The following is a 12,174-nucleotide window of genomic DNA, read 5'->3' on the forward strand; positions in this document are numbered from 1 at the left end:
AAATGATCATACTGAGTGAAAGAAGTCAGACCAAGAAATAACAGAAGTACAGTGGGTTGGGGAGGAGTGAGAAGAAACTTCTGGAGACTATGGATATGTTTGTTATTTTGATTGTGGTACAGTTTCACTGGTCTATAAATATGTCAAAATTTATCAAATTGTGCATTTTAAATAAGATCAGTTTATGGTATAGCAATTATAACTTAATAAAGCTATCTTTAAAAAATACAAACCATGAAGCAAGGATAAATAAGAATAAAGGACAATCAGGAGTTTTACACTCTTAAGACTGCTCACTAAGTTTTCTCAATACTTGGCACATGGTCAACTCTCTGGAAAAAGTAGGTCTTCTCAATATTATCCTCAGGCTATGTGGGCAATACATGTTGCCCCCTACAGGTTTGCATGCCAGGTTTGCTTCTGATTGGCTCATTTCCTGCTGCGCACAAGGTCTATCATCCAGGAAGCCACCTGGCAGTGGTGTCTGTGGGATGGAGCGCAGATGCCTGGGGCTGTGACCTTGTGTCCTAAAAAGCCAACCCTCCCCGAGGGAAGTCAGTGATGCTTTAACACTCAGATCCTCAAATATCCCTGGGTTTGTGGTTCTGACTGAAATACACAGTGAACCCTCAGGAAAAAATCAGTTGATGGCTCTAAACTGTTGCTAGCACATCAGCAACCAGGACCTCATGGACCGCACTTGAGACGATCAACCACGAAACCCGTCTTGTTCTTAATTTTGTTGCACTGATTTGGCGAGAAGGTCATTAGACTAGAAATCAGAAAAACCGAGGGTGTTTGTTGTTGTCTTTGTTGTGGTTATTATTATTAGCTAATTAGTTCCATGGTTCTGTGACCTTCAGTTTTCTTAGCCTCTCTGTGGCTTAGGTCAATGGCTCCCCAAGATGGTTCTAAGGACTCATGCTCATCTGGCTGCTTAAGAATCACTTGAGGAGCTTTGAAAACTACAGAGGCCTGGTCCCTATCCTCAGATTTTGAAAAATAGTCTTTGCTCATGGAAACACTGTATTTTTGTCCTAAACAGACTCTGTAATTACATATCAAAGGACCAGGGAGGTCTACGAAGTTAGAGTGTAAAAGCAGGCTGCGTGGGATAGAAATGTCTGTGGTCCAGCCGTGTGCGTTTTTACATATTTCAAAAACACCTCACTTGATGCTGATGGGAACCTCTGGGGGAGGTAATTTCTGGAGTCATTTCCAGCTCTATTAGAATGGTACTTCTACAGCTTCCGAGATGGCCCACTTATTCAGCTAAATACCATATGTGCCATTTGTTAGGTTACATTAGCGCTTCTATCTTATAGCTGAGAAATTCTAGACTCAGAGCAGTTCATATTTTTCCAGTATCACATCACTAGAAAGTGGCACACCTCAGCCTCCAATCCCATTCTGACTCTTGCCCGCCTTGCTACAGTGTAGTGGCAAGTTCTGGCTGGGAGGGTTTCAGGGTGCCAGAAACATCTGCCTCTGTTCGAGCAAGCAATCACATGATGGGCAGTCAGACATGCTCATCCCATGCAGCCTGACCTCCCAGCTCCTTTGATGGTTAATTGCAGAATCCATTAGCAATGGATGCCGTTAGCAATGACGAAAGCTACCTTACAAAAACCCAGTATGATGGGTCTGAAGTCTCTCGGGCCATTTGCCATTGTAAAGACTCCTGTTAGTCTGTGGATCATCACAGATATCACTTTTTCTCTTGTTTATTCATATACAGACTCTCGATTCAGTGTTTTCCTCCGCAGGTAGGAAGACGCAGCAGACTTTCTTAAGGGCTTTAATTGAGAAGGATGTGTTCTTCCATTGTGGTTCCTTAGAAGCTTCACCAGCATAACCCCAGGAGGTGGACATACGAACTAAACAACACCGGTCTTCATTTTGGCCCCATGGGAAGAGCAAATCGAGGTCCCAGCCACTTAAGGCCAGCTAATCAGGACTGAGGGCTTCCGGGGTTGCACTGGCTGTGACCAGCGCCCCGTCTGCATCCCCACCTCTTCCCTGGAGGCACAGCTGAGGTCTTCGTGGCATCAGGAGCAGAGAGAGATCAGAGTTCTGGCTCCATTTCTTTCATCAAATTGCTGTGTGGCTTTATGCAGATCTCATAACCTGTCTGGATATTCAGAGTTTGCATATGTGTAAAACGAGTGAAAATACTGTGTACCCCTGCTGGAGCCGCAAGGCTCAAGGCTTCTTGGCTTCCTCGGCACTACTGGGCCATTCTTTCTGTTTTCCTGAGCTGAGTATCCACCTTGGGAGGCAGGAGGGGGGTTGATCTATGAAGGACTAAGTGCTTTAGATTTCTTAATTCCAGGATGGGAACAAGAGTACAAATCTAGTATGTTTTGGCTGGGTGTTCTCTTTCGTAAGTGACGCAGTCCTGAGCTCAGGCTCCAGGCTGGTTTGGCTGTGTCTGAAGGGCAAGACCTCTTTTTTTTTCCGCCTGGTTTTCACTCCTTGTCAAGAATCTTACAGTGCCTTAGAGGTGTGCAGACCCACCCTTGCTGGCTGGTAACTGTGAGCCGTGAATAAAGTGAGCAAATGGGGGAAAATCATGCTGGCGGCATTTTACTTATTACTGGCATCACTGGCTCCCTGAACCCACCAGGCGCGTGTGGAGACTCGGATGAATCTTCTGAATCAGGGAGGCAGAACTGAAGTTGGTTAGACTCCTCTGAACACAGCCCTCTCCACGATCTACAGCAGCTCTGCGGAAATCAGCAGGCTGTGGCCGTGGTTATCATCCAGACTCCAGGGCTCTGCCCCTGCCCACGTCTCCTCAAGGCCACGCCTGTCTGCATCCGGCCAAGTCAAGCTCCATTCCCACGGGCTGAAGGGGGCCACGATCTGCCACTGGCTGACCTAACAGAGATTTTCTCTTGATGCAGTGTCCTTGAAAATGCAACTAAATAGATTAGGAGAGCAGAGTCGGTTGAAGTCCCGCTGCCTGATTTTAATTAGACTGCACTTGATTTGTTTCATGGTTAAATATAAAAACATCTAGCACTTTTTATCCTCAGACGGTAACTACAGGAGCTCAGGGCACAAAAAAGGGGACACCCCTTACATGTGATTAGATGCGGGCTGCATCAGTAACATCGCTCTCAGTCCTAGCTCCAATCCCAGTCACAAGTCAGCTTGCCTCCTTGGAAATGATATGATGAACTGTGCTAGGATGCTGCCTGGGTTTCCATCCCAGCTCCACCATTTTTGAGCTACATGACCTTGACAAGGTGTTCTGCTTTCTGCAAGCCTCAGATTGCTAATTTGTAAAATGCTGATAATAATTGTATCTACCTTCCAGGGCTACTGAAGAGATTAAATGAGCACCCAATAGCACCCAATAAATACGAGCTACTTCAGTTACTGTCAAGAGTATCCTGGGGCACCTTTGCAAGGCAGTGAGTGGGAGGTAGGTGGAGGAGCTCCACGGCATCCCATTAGATGGTCAGCTCCATGAGAACCAGCACCGTGTCTTGCTCCCTCGTTGCTCTATCCCCAGTGCTTGTAACATAGAAAGCACCCAATAAATATCTGAAGAATTAATGAGGCAGATGGACCTAAGTTTAAATCCCAGTTCTGCAACTTTCAGTCTTGGACAGGTTTTTTTACCTTCTCTGCTTCTGGGTTTGCACATTTATGAAATGAGGAGAAACGATCTTGCAGGGACAGCCAGCTGGTACTGTGTGTTTATTATGCACCAGGCACTGGGCTAAGTACTTTCCATGGGCTGCCTTGTTTGATCTTTCCAACAGCCCTTTCGAGGTAAGTGTGGTTACTGGTGTTTTTCATTTGTTTGTCTATTTGCTTTCACAGATGGTGTAACCGCTGTTCAGAGTGGTCAAGAAATGTGCTGAGTGACACAGCTACTGAGTGATGGAGATGGGGGCCCAAACCACTTAGGCTGATGCCAGGTCCTGTACTGTCCATCACAATGCTCCATGTCTCGTATAGACTCCAGGATAAAATAGGGACTCAAATGCAGCTGCTGCTGCCTTTTTTTTTTTTTTTTTTTTTTTTTTTTTTTTTTTTGCAGTACGCGGGCCTCTCACTGTTGTGGCCTCTCCCGTTGCGGAGCGCACACTCCGGACGCGCAGGCTCAGCAGCCATGGCTCACGGGCACAGCCGCTCCGCGGCATGTGGGATCTTCCCAGACCAGGGCACGAACCCGTATCCCCTGCATCGGCAGGTGGACTCTCAACCACTGCGCCACCAGGGAAGCCCTGCTCTTGTTATTATTAAGGATTTTCCCTCCATGACACTTGGTGGAAGGGAAGGATACAGTCAGCCTAGTCATCTGTATCCTTATAACAATTTGTCCACACGTGAAAATTCTTGCTCCGTCAGAACGCAGAGGCTGAGATTTCAGTGTGTGTGTCTGTCACCCGGGCCAGAATACTGATTTGAAAATCAATGCAAACATGTGTCTTCAGAAGGCATTTCAGTTGGGCGACTGTGAATAATTCCCATATGCAGCTGGCGAGGAGGGCAAGAGAAAGGGGAAGATTCCCACAGCTGGTGAATTCTGAGTGATCTGGCAAGACGGGGGTCAAACAAAATAAAGGCAGGTGCCTGAGCCTGACTTCTCCCCCCATATGTGATGGCAAATCACAAAGCTGGGGAAAGCCTGAGATGGATGACCTCAGAGGTCATCTAGACCTGCTAAGGAAAGAGGACCAGAGAGGCAGAAAGGATTAGAGCTACAGCAGCGATGGTGACAAAGGGTCGCTGATGAAGGGTCTGCTTGAACAACCCCTAAAGTGGGTATCTATGGTTTGTGCCTGGCTAGTAGCCAATCCATTTTTTGGTGACAGTATTTCCCAGGGGAGTTCATCAACAAGGCATGACCACCAGTTTGACCTGTGAACTGGCCCCGAGCAATCAGACACTCGTTACCCCTACCCCTGTCCTTGGAATGTGTGTTGTTCTTGCCTTCCTCCTGATAGAAGCTGTCCAAGGACACAGCCTTGAGATAATAATGTGCTGCTGAGATCATTTGGACTGTGCATGTACTTGAACCCAGATAAGGCCTCTATATAAACTCTTCAGATCTGGCAGGTGGGTGAGGAAATCCATTTGTTTTGTGACCACCCAAGACAAACCTCATAAGTAAATTCCCTTGCTTATTTAAACAGCCACCTACCGATCTGGAGTCATCTGCCATTTTCTTCAATTTCTCCCTGCCCTCCACGTATAGGGTTGTGACCCAGCAGTAGCTTGACTTGGGCAACCACCCACGCAGTCCAAGTGCACTGACCTCAGAACTGGTGCTCTCCTACCACACCGTCCTGCCACTGGGCAAGGCCACGCATATCTCCCTGGATAAATCCTGTAAGCTAGTCTGGAGCAGAGTTCTTATACTTGTTTCCCAGGACTGCACTGGGAAATCCAGAGATGGAAGGTGGAGCCTTAGTTTCTCTACTCTTCCAGGAAAGCCACATAAGACTTTTCTCTAAGCAGCACTGTGGGCTTATTCACTAAGGCACTAAGTACTGGAGCAAGGGGAGGACTGCAATTCAGAGAAATACATTGGAAGAATCTGGAAGGTGGTTATATGTCCCTGATATCCAACCTGGCTCAAACAATGACTTCATGGTTTTTAAGTGGTCAGAAAAAGCTATTAGACAGCAACATTAAAAGCCAAACGCTTTCCAAAGCAATTCTCTGAACACTGTATCTATCACAGCTTTGTTTATAAGAGCAAAAGATTGGAACCAACCTAAGTATCCATCTATAGGAGACTGATTACATAAATTTTGATTCATTCATACTACAAAATGTTACGTGCCCATTAAGAAGAATAAGAAAGCATTGTGTGCACTAATGTAACACCATCTCCAAGAAACAATAAGTGAAAAAACACCAAGGTGTAGATCAGCGCGTATACTGTGAGGGTTACAAAAAAAACAAGGTGCATCCGTATTTGAATAGATAGAGACGCTTACTGGAAGGATGCACTCACACAAAGTGGTTATTTAAGGAGAGGAGAGCAGAGAAGTTGAGTGAAGGCTCTGCAGAAACCTTAATTTTTGCTCAATATCCAAAATGCATTAAACATGTTTTTTACTGTGTGCATGAATTTAAAATAAACATAATTTGTATGCCATAATAAATAGGTCTTTATAAAATTTAGAGGCTCACTTGGAAACTGCATCTGAATTTTTCTCTATCCTTCAAACTTGATTAGGAGGCAGATTTAAAGGCATTAATTTTCTCCCCTGCAGTGAAGCCCCAGGGCTCCGAGGCTGGGAGAAGGCTGCTCCAATCCTGCAATATCCTTCCTTAAGTGACTTGATGACACCAAGTGAGAGGAAGCAGTTGTTCAAACTCCTCATTCACTATTCTCCATAACACTCATCATGGCTAGAGGAGGAGGCTGACAGCCAGTTTCTCCCTGTTTTTGGTGGTTGAGCAGCAGAAGCTTTCAACTGTATCTCCAGTCAGCCCACTGGATGTCCATTAGGGAGCCAGGGATCACAGGATGCTGCAGCCGGAAGGGGGTTAGCTCGGTAGTCTCCAACGCGGGAGAGACCCCAGGGGAAGGCAAGACAACCCACTGTAGTGTGGATAAAAGAATTTCTATTCATAATCACTTTCTGAAGTAAGCTTAACTCATATTTACTTACAGATTAAGATGCACTTTATAAACACATACGCATATAGTGAAGGTGTATTCTGAAAGTGTTTGCTAACAGAGGTTCACGGTCAAAATATTTTGAGACCACTCTGTAGTGTAATTCTAGAGATAGCAAAGGGCACAGTGACAAGAACATCAGTTTTAAAGCCAATGGACCTCGGTCAAAATCCCAGCTCTGTCCGTTATTAGCTATGTCCTCTGAATAAATGCCTTTCTATGCCTGCTTCCTCACTTGTAAAAATGGGATAATAATAGTACCTATCTTAAGAGGTCATGGTGAATATTAAATGCAATAAACTATGTATGGCAGCCTGATTGTAGGGTGGCTCTGAATGATTCCCACCTTCTAGTATTCATGCCCTGTGTAATCCCCTTCCCTTGAGTGGACATAATGACTTACATTTAATGAATACAATAGGCAAAGGTGATTGGACAACACTTCCATAACTAGGTGCAAAAGACTGTGACTTCCCTCTTGCTGTCATCCCCTCTCACTCTTCTTGCATCTTTGCCCTGTGGAGTGGGCAATCTGTCAAGGAACTGCGGGCAGTCTCTGGACAATGGCTGGTGAGGAACTGAGACCCTAGTGCAACAGTTCTCAAAGAACGCAATGCTACCACGTGAGCTGGTCAGTGGATCCTTCCCCATTCAAGCCTTTGAGTAAGACTGCAGCTCAGGCCGATACCTTTATTGTGTCCCTATGGGAAACCCTGAGACAGAGAACCCAGGAAATCTGCTCAAAGACTCCTGATGAAGAAACTGTGAGATAATAAACATTATTCTTTTAAGCAATTACATTTTGGGGTAATTTTTTATTTAGCAGTAGATAACTAAGACAGCATGTGAGTAGCTTGACAATGTATGACATACAAAGATTTAGTAAATTTTGGTAGGGAACATTATATGGCTGATGTATGGCTTTATCCCACACCCACAGCAGACATCACAAAATATTTTTTCCTGGTGACCCCAGATATAGCCTCAGAATCCTTCTTAACACAGATCTCCAGGAAGCTATCAATTGCTCAGATGAAACTTTTGGCCAACTCTGATCTGATTAATACTTCTTACCTCTTTATGCTTCATCTTATGTAATATTCCTTTAATGGAAGCCAAGTCTTTCATCATGAGAGAGATGACTAAAAATTATCAGAATGACTCTATGAACATACATAAAATATAAAATGGCTGTCATCATATGTTGTCCCAAGAATAGATTTTTCCTGAGGGAAGGGTTGAAGAGAAGCTGATAGTACCTGAAATCTTAAAAGAACAGAGGAGTTAAGCTCAGAAGGAGGACCTAGGAGCACCAAAGGTCACCTTATCCTACCTTATCCTATCTCTCATTTTTGCCATGATTTGGTCTTATTGTAGGGCTGCCATTTTGAAAAAACGAGAGAATAGAGGGCATATTGTTTTGAAAAATAATGAAATGCTCTGAGGAGTAAATAATTGTTTTTAAATATAGAAAGTGTCCTTCAAATGATTATGAAAGTTTGTTTTTCTGCCTAACTTGATAATAGTATGAGCTATGGAAATAATGCACTTTTAATAATACTCTACTTCACATGTGCTTCATTTTGTGGGTTAAAACACATTCATTTTGTGGGAGAAGGTATCAGGGAGAATGACTACAAAAAATTGTCTTTTAGATCTGTTATGTGCACACCAAAGTACATGAGGGTCTTGAGAAAATGTATATTATTACTCACTAGGTCTGGGGTGGAACCTGGGATTCTGCATTTCTAAGAAGTGCCCAGGTGATGCTAATTCTGTTGGTCTCCAAACTTCACTGTGAACAGCCAAAGAGCAATCTCTCTTCCTCCTTGGAGATAGTTGAAGGATTTCTAGACATGGTTTTCCATTAAAGGAATATTATACACGAGGAAGAATGAAGAGATAAGAAGTATTGACCAGATCAGAGTTGCCCAATATGTTTCATCTGAGCAACTGATAGCTTCCTGGAGAACTGATTTTGATACTCTAAGCCCAGGAGCCAATGGAGTTGTCAGTTGGCGATGGGTGTAGGGTGTCTCTGTTCAGCTAGCTCTTTTGGCTGGGCACACAGACATTAAGTGACTTAGGGAACAGGAAAACCACCCTTGCTGCTCTGGGAAGGATGACAAAAATTCAAGAAACTTGGATAAAGCCTTGAATGACATGAAACATTTTTGAAAATAGAAAAAGCAAATAAATATCATTTATGGAAAGAGAAAAAAATCTCATCTTTCTTGTGTGTTTTGGAGCAAATCAAACTGGTACAACATTACAGAACCCGTTCATTTTGCAATGGGATAGAATTTCATATAAAGTCACATCTCTAAGTCCATCATTTCTTTGGTTTTCATAAACTCACCGAACGACATCTTGTTTAGGGAAAGAAAGGTAAAAATAAATCAAATGCTGGTCGTAAAAACAGGTTGACCCCTGAGGTCATTTAGTACAAGCTGCCCCTTATACAATACTTCCTGAGGCAGAACTGTCTTTTGCCCTAAGATCCTGGAGTACCACCTGGAGCTGTATAGTGTTTCCATTGATTTGGGACGTAGATTATAATAAACAAGTGAGAGTAAGAGCTGGGTGAGATGATTAAGAAGAGCATAGATTCTCTAGACACTTCACTCTTTAGGAACTTCCTTCTTTCCATCATGAAGTATTTTCTATATAATTTTTTTCACTCTTTCACCCCAAAATTACATCCACACAGCAATGTAAATATGTTGGGTATTTGGTATGTATTTGTAGACAACAAAAGAAAACCAGACCTGGCTCCTACCCATAGGGAGTTTACAGTCTATACAAAGGACAGACAGACCATTACTCAAGTAAACACAAAAATAAATATAATCGCCTATAATAACAGTAATTCCCTTACTGTTCTGTAGTAGGACAAGATAAAAATGTGGCATTTAGCAAAGTTCACATTTGATGCAATTTGCCCCCATTTTCTTCTTCCTGTCATTTAACCTCTCCCTCATGCAGGAACCCAAAGCACAGGCATATCCAGAGCCCCCCAAGGGCCCACGCTCTGCTGGCACATGGCTGTGTCGAGATTCTAGTCTTTTATGGCTCTGCCCTTACAAAGCCGTGGGTCTCTCACTGACCCAGTGATCACCCTTCTAGAATCTTGACCAAAGACATAACCATATGTGTGGAGAAAAATCTCTGTGCACATGAATATTTGGTATAGTTTAAAACAGTAAAAATATTAACTAGTAATGACAGATATCTTTTAATTGAGGATTGAGTAAATAACTTACCTTTTATTCCTGAAATGCAATATTAATCAATGGTAAAAAATGATGTGTATACACACATACACGATGCAATGGAAAGATGTCTATAATGTATTGTTGAGCTTAAAAAGCAGGTCATAGAATAGCTTGTATAAAAGTAACTCATTTATGTAACATTGTGTGTATGTGTGTTGTGTGTGTAAATGTAATACTCATCTCCATTACATATAAATATACACACATATATATATATAATTTTTACTATAGGTCCAGGGGCACTTTTCTCTATGCATAAACACATTGGTATCCTGTGTCTCAGTCATCACTGGTGCTAAGGGATAAACTTAAATTGAGGTGTATACGAATAGCTTAATATTCCATCTTGGCCAGGTAGCATATTTGTATTGCAGCTGAGAACTTCAAGGCCCAAGACAGGGACTGGTGTGGACATTGTAGGCAGATCAATAAGAGAGTTGGGGGCAAGAAAGTCTTTCCGCACCTCTTCAATCATTTCCCATAAATATTAAAATTTAAGATCACACACAGCTCACAGGTGACTCAAAACCCAATGAAGACATCTGAGGGAATGTTATCTTCCTATGGCTGCACAGAGCAATTGCCTAGACATGAATGATGGTAGTCAACGCACAGAATAATGAATTTGAGAGCCAATTTAATAGGATGAACTCCTATTGGTAATTTTCAGGCATCAACTCAAATTCTTTAGCTAAAAAAAATTGGGTTTTAGCTTTATTTTTTCTGTTGAGTTCTTTTAGGCAGGTGGAAGGTTTTATTAAGCACACAGTATCTATAGAGTTGTGCACGCCTCTGTGAGATCCCAGACAAATTAAAAAGTCAAGTTAGCAATGCATATTTAATACTGCTTTGTAGTTTTTTTTTTTTAAGCTGGCAGCGATGTTTACTCTTTGAGGGGGAGTTTATAATTATGCAAATTGGAGAAACAGTCTGCATATGATACAATGATAATGCCTTGGGTTTTATATCCAGAGTCAAAAGTATTCCTAAATATTTCTTCAATTTTATGCACGACTTGGGGGAAGGTTTGCCAAGGCTGGGGGCCTGCTTTTTCTTCAGTGATGGAGTATATGATGCCTTGGAACTTAGGTACCTGTACCAGTTTTCATCTGAAATGTGCACAGTATCACCTTATAGCCTTTACAATAAACATTCATCCTTCCTTTCTCCTTTTAAACAAGACTTCAATTTTGTTCAGATATTCACTTTCCTCTATGTGACCACGTGCTTCAGAGGATGTGGATCCCATCCCTAGCCCCAAGAAGAGATTAATGATTGGTCTAAGCCAGGCATGGTGGTCACATCTTGCTTTGCCAGGGATTGATTTAAGCAAGGATATGTGACACAGTTCTGGCCAATGAATGTGAGTGAAAGCCTGCTGGAGGACTTCTGGAAAAGCTGATAAAAAAATAAATGAAAGAGACGGTCCACTGAAGATGTTAGAACCCAGATCATGGTGACATTTTTGAACTATTCAATTCACCAACTATGGACCTATCCTACTTTATTTTTTTCCTATCCTACTTTAGGACGTCTTGTTATGCTAGCTAATAATCTTTTTCTTATTACTTAAGCCGTCTTGAGTCTGTGTTTCCTGTTACTTGTAGCCAAGAATATATCTTAAGTGATCTGCACCTTGAGAGTTCCTATGGTGCTCTGGCGAACATATATATAATAGAGAAAAGTAAAGCCATATACCTGGCATCTGATTCACTAATGAGGCCAGTGGATATTTGTTTAAACTGGTTGGAGGAAGGAATGGTAGTTTAATAAATCTCATCTTGGTACCAGAAAGGAGTTCATATTCTATAACAAACAAATAGGAAAAACTACTCACTATTCACACTCCTGCTTTCACTGAAACAAGTATCACCGGTCCTGATCCTCCCGTCAAAGCAAGCCTGCAAGATGCAGGAGAGAAAATCAATATAAAACACACAATCTCATTTTGGCATCATCCAGTCATCAAGTATTTTGCCCTTTTCTCTCCTAAGGGATGACTCCAGCTTTAAACTTCATGGATCAGGCTGGACATTTTCCCAGGAAGTTGTTTCAGGAGGAACAGTTTATTCCTACCAGAGAGGAATAAACTGTTATCCTCCGGGTGCACGCCCTGTTTCCATAAACTCTAGTTAAATGCCTAATTGCTCTGAGAAATGCGTATTGGTCCAGCCACCCAGTGCATTCCATCTTCTATGCCACATTCACTGGTTCAGGGGTGGGCATAGGCCCCAATTCAGGCCAATT

General features: G+C 42.7%; 1 protein-coding gene across 1 annotated transcript in view; it reads right to left on the reverse strand.

Moving 5' to 3' along the window:
- The window catches only part of ATP10B (ATPase phospholipid transporting 10B (putative)), a gene marked incomplete at its 3' end in the record, with an annotated part of 176,413 nt that extends 164,643 nt beyond the window's left edge, over positions 1-11,770 (reverse strand). Inside the window, exon 1 of the mRNA XM_079918658.1 lies at positions 11,765-11,770. The remainder of the gene's footprint in view (positions 1-11,764) is intronic.
- Between the last annotated feature and the right edge of the window lie 404 nt (positions 11,771-12,174).

This window comes from Stenella coeruleoalba (assembly GCF_951394435.1).
Source record: "Stenella coeruleoalba genome assembly, chromosome: 3".
NCBI classification, from domain to species: Eukaryota; Metazoa; Chordata; class Mammalia; order Artiodactyla; family Delphinidae; genus Stenella; species Stenella coeruleoalba.